Here is an 8,652-nt window from a genome sequence, read left to right on the forward strand (position 1 = left end):
GCATATGGTGAATTTGAAAATTTTCATGGGTACATAACGAATAAACAAAAAACTTAGGGATATGTAGTGAAAAAAAAAATATGCTCTTAATTAAAAATAAAATATAATTTTTTCACAAACCACTTTTACTTTAATTAATAATGAATAACACCATGTTGAACTTTTTGAAAGATAACTACATATAAGTATTGTAGTAAAAAAATACAGGTTTAACTTTGTATGTGTAGACACCCATTTGTGTCTCCCCAAAACCAAACCCAGTGATGAGTACCTTTCGCGTCGAATCATAATCGAATGAAACGAAAGTGTGGAAAGGTCTAGTGTTGCGGAAAGTTTTTATTTTCTTTTCTCTTCTCTCTGTTTTTGAAAACTTTATTTTAAAAAAACAGTCAATCCAGTTTGGTTGGTCCAGGATATGGGTCCAATAATGGTGTAGTTGAATGGGGCTTGCAAAGACCTTTCCAATGATATATTATAAGCCCAATTCCGATGAATATTGAAGAAGTTATGGCCAATTTACTAAACTGGGCCAGGTTTGAGCTTTATATGCGGCCCAATGATATAGGGGAGGGCCTAATATGATTTATCATTCCTAATGCAATTAGGAATGGTTTTAGTCTTCTAGATTCTTCTAGGAGGTTCTTTTCGTTCCTAATTCAATTAGCATTGATAAGTTGACTTTGTTGACTTTTCAGAGTTTTAATCAAAATCAAATAGCATTTTCAAAGAAATTATATTATTTTATCCTCCAGTACGGTAAATTTATTAGTTTTTCGAAAACGCGTCGAAATTAAGCTTGGCATCCAACCCCAAGCCTTGGCGCCTGACGCTAGCCATTGGTGCTTGGCGCCAACTAGCCAGGGTTGGCGCCAACCTCGTTTTGCGTGCGTCAGACTTTGTTTTGTTAAATTATCTTTTTTGGCTGATTTTCTCTATAAATATCGTATTAAAAACTCCGTTTTCATTCATCAATTATCTTCATTCATAAATCATTCATCTCTTTCATTCATCTTTCCAAAAACTTGGTTTTTCTCATACAAAATTCCGTATTCACAAGATTTAGAAACACCTAGCCATATTCAAAGTTGCCTTTGCCCTAAACGTGAAAGGTTTTAATTTCTAAGGGTTTGGTCCCAAATCTCTCTTTCAATTATTTAATTTGATTGTTTGATTATTATTTTCCTTGAAGTTACTAACGTGTGTATTTTGTTATTAGAAAGAGGTACGAGGCATCAAAGTAAGTGCTTTAATTGATTAATTGATATTATGATGTAGAAATCATGTTTACATTGTTATTATGATATTCCTAGTATCATGTCTAGGTTATTTTTAATATTAAACATGATTGCTATGATGTCTTTTGTTCTCTTCCTAATATTTATGATTGTTAGTATCATGTTAGGGTTAAAGATTTGATTTTTAATGTTTAGTGACATGCTAGGGTTTGTTATTAATCTGGTTAGTATCATGCCTAGGATCTTACTTTTATTAAGCTTTAACATGAATATTGTTATAATTGTGATAATTATGATTATTATTAATTATGATTCCTATGATTATGATATTCGTTATTGTTCATGATTATTATTTTATTGATGATTATTTAGCATGTTCCTTGATACTTATTCTTTATTGCTTGATCATCGCCTTTATTGCATATTTAAAGGGAATTGGTACTTGTAATCACGCTTAATAAGATATTAATAATCTTGTTAGGGTTAATTTGATTATAATTTCAAGTGATCACCAATAATAGTTTATTTGTGCATTATTATTCAACCAACATAGATTAAACAGGTTTAGGGTTAATCCTATTGATTGCATGTTGATCAGGTAGCGCACATGAATACGAGCAGAATAAAGTAGAGGCCTATTATTAGGGCAGGTTCAATCTCTTTTAGGTTGGATTTGTACCTTCATCCCCGAACCCTTATTTAGTTCTAGACCTTACGGAGTTGACGATCTCTTGGATCGTTAAGGGGTGTAACCTTCACCTCGTGAACGGTTTACAAGTTCCTTAAAAAACTTGTTGGCGACTCTTTTGCTCTATCTTCTTCCCTTTTGGACGCCACCGTACTTTAGTGTATGATCACAGTGGGGTTCAAGCTAGTGGGATTTAAAGGCTTGAAATTTATTCCCTACAGTATGATTATTATATTACGTTACATTTGTATATTCTAATGGCCTCCCTTAATACTCAAGTATTTAGTTTTATATTTCCAAATATAAATATTATTTTGAAGTCAAACTTAATCCCATTCTGTGAACTAAAACTTTGTTAAGTTTATTAATTCCTCAAATGTGAACAAGGTAGCAGCGCTCTTTTTCTGGTCCACGACCCTAGTAACTTTCAATCAACTTGCAGCAAGGTGTACGGTTCGAATCCTACTTCTTACTTTAAATAAAAAAATTTAATTTTTTAAAATTTTTGTTTTTAATTTTTTCCCCCAAAAGTCCTTAGTCCTTGAAACCCTAACCTATTGTCATTGTTTAACTCCTACTCACTCTTTCTCCTTCCTCATTCGGCGGCAAGCAAAAAACTTCTCACCTTCTTCCCTTTGTTCAGGTAAAACGCTTTCCCTCTTGAATTTTTGTTTTCTATGATTGTGTTCCTCATTTCCGTAGATAACTTTTTTTCCTTGTCATTGTACATGCAACAATTGATGGGTTTTTTAATTTAACTAAATTTGGTCAAGTAATTACATAAAACCGTTTATAAATGAGGTAAAATGGTTAAATTTTGTAAGTTTATTGTTAGTTTAGACGATTTTGTCATGTTTAATTCACACAATTTGGAATACGTCTTGCAGATGTTCAAAATTGAGCTTGAATTTGAGAATATGATACTATTATCCTAAGATTGTTTGAGTTTTGTAGAATTTTGGGGAGTTATATTGAGGTTTGATGGATTTGTTTGTATGAGTATATATGTTAGTATGTTCTTTGATAAAGCATCCGAAGAATATTCCCTTTTATTGTTGTAGTAGAATGGTGGATCCTTTTCCCGTTTTATGTAATACAATTAGGAAAAAAATTGTTGGATAATTCAATTTTTGGTAGTCCTATAACATACATGTAGATTATGGTCTCAAGTACAGTCAATTGTGAGTATTTATGGTAGATTTTCTATTTTTGGATGTCAAACACTTAAAATGTATGGTGAATCTTTAGTTGAGTATTTCTAGGAGTAGTCCTTGAAATGTGGATGAGTGGTTTTATCCTATTTAGCAAATGTTGAGCTTTATTTGGCCATACAGATCTGTCATTATGTATTATAAAATCGATTCTATTAGATTCTTTGTCAGTCTGCATAGTATACCCCACCATTGTTGCGACACTAATTTGTAGTTTTTGGGATCTACGAGAGTAGGTTGAAAAAGAATGTCTATTAGGAGATTTGAGTTCACAATCGACACTCGTCGCCGCTTACAAAATGTGGTGAGTCTATTATGATATTTTGTTGTTTACGTGGAGTTTATAAAAGATCCATGCTCAACCTATCTATTCAATGATTTTTTTGCTATCCAGCCTCTTCCAATGCGTATGAGTCGCCGGGTGAAAGAAATGTGTACAAGGTCGAATGATAATCGTGAGGTTAAATTTCGCCTTCGTAGGGGAAGTGACCCAAAAACATACATTGTGCATTTGAAAGATACTACATGGGGTGATGGTCTTGTGGAAACTTTTTTAAGTGAAGGATGGGGGGACTTTGTGAGCTCAAATAACTTAAAAGTGGGATTTTTTTTTTCAATAGAGGATTTAGAGGAATTGGTGTATCGTGTTAGGATCTGGCTTGATGACATTGAGTTAACGGTTTATAAGTTCCTTAAAAAACTTGTTGGCGACTCTTTTGCTCTATCTTCTTCCCTTTTGGAAGCCACCGTACTTTAGTGTATGATCACAGTGGGGTTCAAGCTAGTGGGATTTAAAGGCTTGAAATTTATTCCCTACAGTTTTTGGCGACTCCACTGGGGAGGATTTCTATTTTAATTCCTGAATTTGTTTCGGCAATGATTTAGAATGAGTGGATGAGACTTGAAAAGTTCTAAGTATTTCATGTGCGTAATTTTGATTAACATTATTGTCATATGCATAAAAAGGATCTCATTGGAAAGACCATCTTTAATGAGTCAAAAACATAGGATTTTACACGTAGGAAATTTGAGGAATATCTTTTACAACTAGGACTGAAATAACACCGCGCGAAACTGGAAGATTTTATCGAGCACAGAAAGCTGCTAAGGCATGTGGGAAGTAGCGTCAGGGGCCAGAGCTTGGCGCCAGACTTTTAGCCGTAGCGCCAGGCGCTACAATTAAAATCTGGCGCCAGTCTCTGTTTGTTGGCGCCAATTTCCCCCAATACCGAGCCAGAAATATGCGTTCTAATTTCGACCGGTTTTTCGTATTGTTTGCTCGATCCTACTTCCTGATTGAATTTTTTCTCACTTTTCTGAAACCCATATGTGTTCTACATATGGACATAACCCTCTGGGAATTCATGCTTCATCTACCCTATTGAACGCTCCGTGCAACAAAGGGTACATCCGAGATGTTGAATTCACCAAACCATGGAAGCGAGTTTTTTCTAAAGCTTGCGGTGTCCCATCCACTCGCGCCAACCCTTCACAGTTAGGCTTCCGTGCGGTGCATCAGGACAATTAACCTTGGACCCTCTTTGACTAAACCATATCCTGAACTTTAGAGAACTAGAGCCATGGTTAGGTTGCGAACGCATTGCATCATATTGTGCCTACTTGACTAATTGTGCATTATTTGTTGTGCATATATATTCTATGTTTCTCTTAACCGTTTGTTGACTTGTGTTGAGATTAAATAAATTAATGACTTAAAGAACTTTGCCTAATTAATTAATTAATTAATTATTTAATTTGAGTCAATAAGGTCTAATTTTTCAATCGGAATTGACCTAGTACGACTTTAGGCTAACCCCAGTTGACTAATAATACCGAAAACAGTCCCAGACCGAAGCTCCACTATTGGCGCCAAGGTCTGAGCTGTAGCGCAACACTATGGTGTATAGCGCCTGACGACAGCTAAGTTGTCTGGCGCCAACCTCCGCAGTGTGACGCCAGTCCTGTCGCTTAGCCGACAGTTCGGATTATTTGTCGAGTCATCACCTAAGGTCTAATTAATCAGTTTTCTGTTTAATTTGGTTAATTTTGCTGTCAATAATGTTTAATTGAATCAATAATCGAGTTTAGGCACTAAGTCCCATGGTCTTACATAAGAGTCCAAGCATGTCACTTACACTCAATGCACACACCAATACACATGCTTTGACCATGATTAAGAGAGTCTGGTGTGCGCGTTTTTTCCGTCATTTTTTAGGGGGGTAAGTCGGATATTAATCCTCCAATATAAAAATAATAATACTTAGTTCCCTAAAAATATGTACGTTATTTTTGCCAAAAATTCCTCCAATATAAAAATAATAATACTTAGTTCCCTAAAAATATGTACGTTATTTTTGCCAAAAATATGCACCCCTTTTTTTCTTAAAATAAACCATAAAGTCAAGTAATTAAAACGCAAAATGGTTTAATTTACAGCGTGTGGGCAAGAAAGGAATGACGATTAATCAAAGATAACCTCTTCGTACAAGTCCAACTTTTCGACAAACCTATAGCTCGCAAGAGGAAAGCAAGGGTTATAATGGCAACTCAAGAAGAAGTCAATGATCTTAAGAACCAACTTGCTACTGTGACCGAGACACTGAAGCTTCTCGCACTTAGGATCGATGATCCCTTGAAACAACAACAAATGGACCTCATGCAAGAGAGCCTAAGCAAGTTGTCCAGCGACTACATGTTTCAAGAACTCGCATCACAAGGGGTCTCGGTGGACAAAGATCTTCTTCCGCAGAAGTTCAACGCCAACGACATCCCAAAATTCAGAGCAATTGACAATCCATATTTCCATTTAAGAGCATTTGAAACAATAATGAGTATCAAGGGTATTGATAAGAAGGTCTTCCCTTCTCTTTTCTCACTATCTCTCGAGACCGTTTGCCAACAATGGTTCTTTTCTCTCGAGAAAGAAAAGACCTCTACCTGGGAGTTTATAGCAAACGCTTTCGTTGATAGGTACAAATGCAACATTCAAGTCGAGACTGACCATAGAGAACTTGAAATCCTCAAACAGAAAGAGAATGAAGGCTTCACCTCTTTCTTTAACAAGTGGAGAGAAACCTCAGCTAAAATGATTGAGGTACCAAGTGAAAAAGAGTCTGTGAGACTGTTTATCAATAATCTCCAAGAAAAACATTCCAAACATCTTAAATATCAAAATAACCTCCATACCTTTAAGGCTGTTTATGATATTGGAATCAATATTGAAGATGACTTGGCTAAGTCAAAAGCTGCCAACAATAACTCCAACAGTGGCTGGAAAGGAAAAAAGAACGACAATCCTTCCTCTTCCAAAACCGCCCACTCAAATAACGTTAGCACCTTTAATCTAGGAGAAGTTCTCGCCATGAACAACCAAGGACAGAGGAAACCATTTAGGAGGAACTTCACTCCTATTGGCATGAGTTATGACACCGCATTTGATTGATTAAATGCAAAAGGTCTTATAACTCCCATTGGACCATTTGGGGACCCACCAGTTGAGAAGAGGTCGGTTAACTGGAACCCCAACGCACACTGCAAGTATCACCAAGGTAGAGGTCATTCTACTAAAAGCTGTTGGAAGCTTAAGGAAGCTATCCAAGACCTAATCGACAATAACAAATTGACTTTGCCCCCTGCTAGTAAGAAGCCAAGAATTGACAATGCACCTCTAGCTCATACTTTGGCTATCTCCGACGAAGAAAACGAGGTTGACCCCTCATCTCTCATTAAACCTGTCGAAGAAATCAATGTCATAGAAAAAGAAGAGGAGATCTTTTTCGATGTCAGAGACAACCTTCCAGAACCGGGAAATAAGGAAGACATACAATTGCTCACACTGTCAATGAAGGAGGCATCCCAACTACTACGTGAAGCTCTCAAAGTTATGAACGAACTCCATAAAAAATATGATGAGGTTCCACTTCTGAAAGATAAACCTAAAAGAGAATTCACACCCATAGGAATGACTTACGATGCTACTTTTGATCGTCTCTATGATCAAGGACTAATCAAACCTATTGGTCCAACAGAGGATCCAACACCAGAAAAGCGATCTCCAAGATGGGATCCCAAATCCTACTGCAAGTACCATCAAGGAAACAGTCATACTACAAATGAATGCTACAGGTTTTAAAACCTCATTCAAGATCTTGTGGAAGCTAATAAGATCTCTTTACCTCTATCTAGCAAGGGAACGACTTATGAGGCAAAATATTTTCCCTTACAAGTCATCGAAAAACCCAAGAAGAGCAATAGAATCTACACTCCAATTGGGATCCCATATGCGCAAATGTTCGAAATGCTCTCCGAGAGTGGCGAGGTCAAACCTCTCGAACCGAGACCATTTGAGTCATTAAAAAGGACAGATAGATATTACTGTCAGTACCATCAATCAGGGGGCACACCATAGAAAACTGTTTCAAGTTCAAGGATTTGGTACAGAAAATGATTGATGAAAAGAAATTAGTCCAAGTTCAACAAGAAGAAGATATAACCGTTAATGGAGTGTGGGACAGTGATGAAGAAGATGTCTACCTAAAAGACATAGTAGGACCTTCACCTTCTGTATCATACACCACAGACGACATTTGGACTGAAGAAGATTCATCAATAGACGTCCTCACAAGATCCGGGAGGTTGCAACCTCCCGTTTCAACATAACCTATGCCTACCGTACAACAAGTTCCCATACCTATCATCGAAGACAACGACGTTGTTAAACAATTTAAGAAGACAAAAGTAGAGATGAATGTGTGGAAGCTCCTGGCAACATCTCGAGAGCATAGGTTGGCTATAATGAATGCCTTGGATAAAATCGGGATAGATTCTGACACTACTCCTGAGGGACTAGCCAACTTCCTCACAAGTGACCTTCCTAGTCCGATTAATCTTATCACCTTCTCCGACAAAGATTTACCCCTAGAAGGTGACAAACATTACACGGCATTAAACCTCACGGTAGTCTACAAAAGGATGAATGTTCCCATGACTCTTTTAAACAATGGATCAGCTATCAATGTCTGTCCACTTAGAACTGCGAGGATGCTCGACATAAAGGACGAAGATTTAACTCCGTCCACACAAGGAATAAGAGCCTACGATAATACTCACCGTCAAGCTCTTGGCAAAATAACCCTAAATGTGACGACAGGAGCAATAGAACATGCTACTACTTTTCAAGTAGTAGACATCAAAGCCTCATTCAACTTGATGTTGGGACGCCCTTGGCTTCATGATCTAAAGGTCGTCCCTTCATCTCTCCACCAAACAAGTGAAAGCCATAGTTGGAGGAATTCCAATCACTATTGATGCTTCGCCTACGAGAATCAAATCCATAGAGAATCCAATCATCAATGTGGAGCACGACGAAGATGATGAAGACCTATGGGGCTTTAACGAAGAAGTCTCCTTAATCCAGGAGGATGAAAGGACATCTCTTTGCCATGACCCCCATTCCAACATGATCGTCAACACCATGCTGAAGAAGCAAAGACACTTCGCTGGGATGACCCTAGGAAAG

General features: G+C 37.1%; 1 long non-coding RNA gene across 1 annotated transcript in view; it reads left to right on the forward strand.

Annotated features, from left to right (window-relative positions):
• The first annotated feature begins 2,436 nt into the window (after nucleotides 1-2,436).
• LOC110730904 overlaps nucleotides 2,437-8,652 on the forward strand; it is a 28,121-nt gene continuing 21,905 nt past the window's right edge. The window contains exon 1 of the long non-coding RNA XR_002513175.1: nucleotides 2,437-2,566. This is a non-coding gene — a long non-coding RNA (uncharacterized LOC110730904). The remainder of the gene's footprint in view (nucleotides 2,567-8,652) is intronic.

Source organism: Chenopodium quinoa, unplaced genomic scaffold, assembly GCF_001683475.1.
Source record: "Chenopodium quinoa cultivar QQ74 unplaced genomic scaffold, ASM168347v1, whole genome shotgun sequence".
Classification (NCBI taxonomy): domain Eukaryota; kingdom Viridiplantae; phylum Streptophyta; class Magnoliopsida; order Caryophyllales; family Amaranthaceae; genus Chenopodium; species Chenopodium quinoa.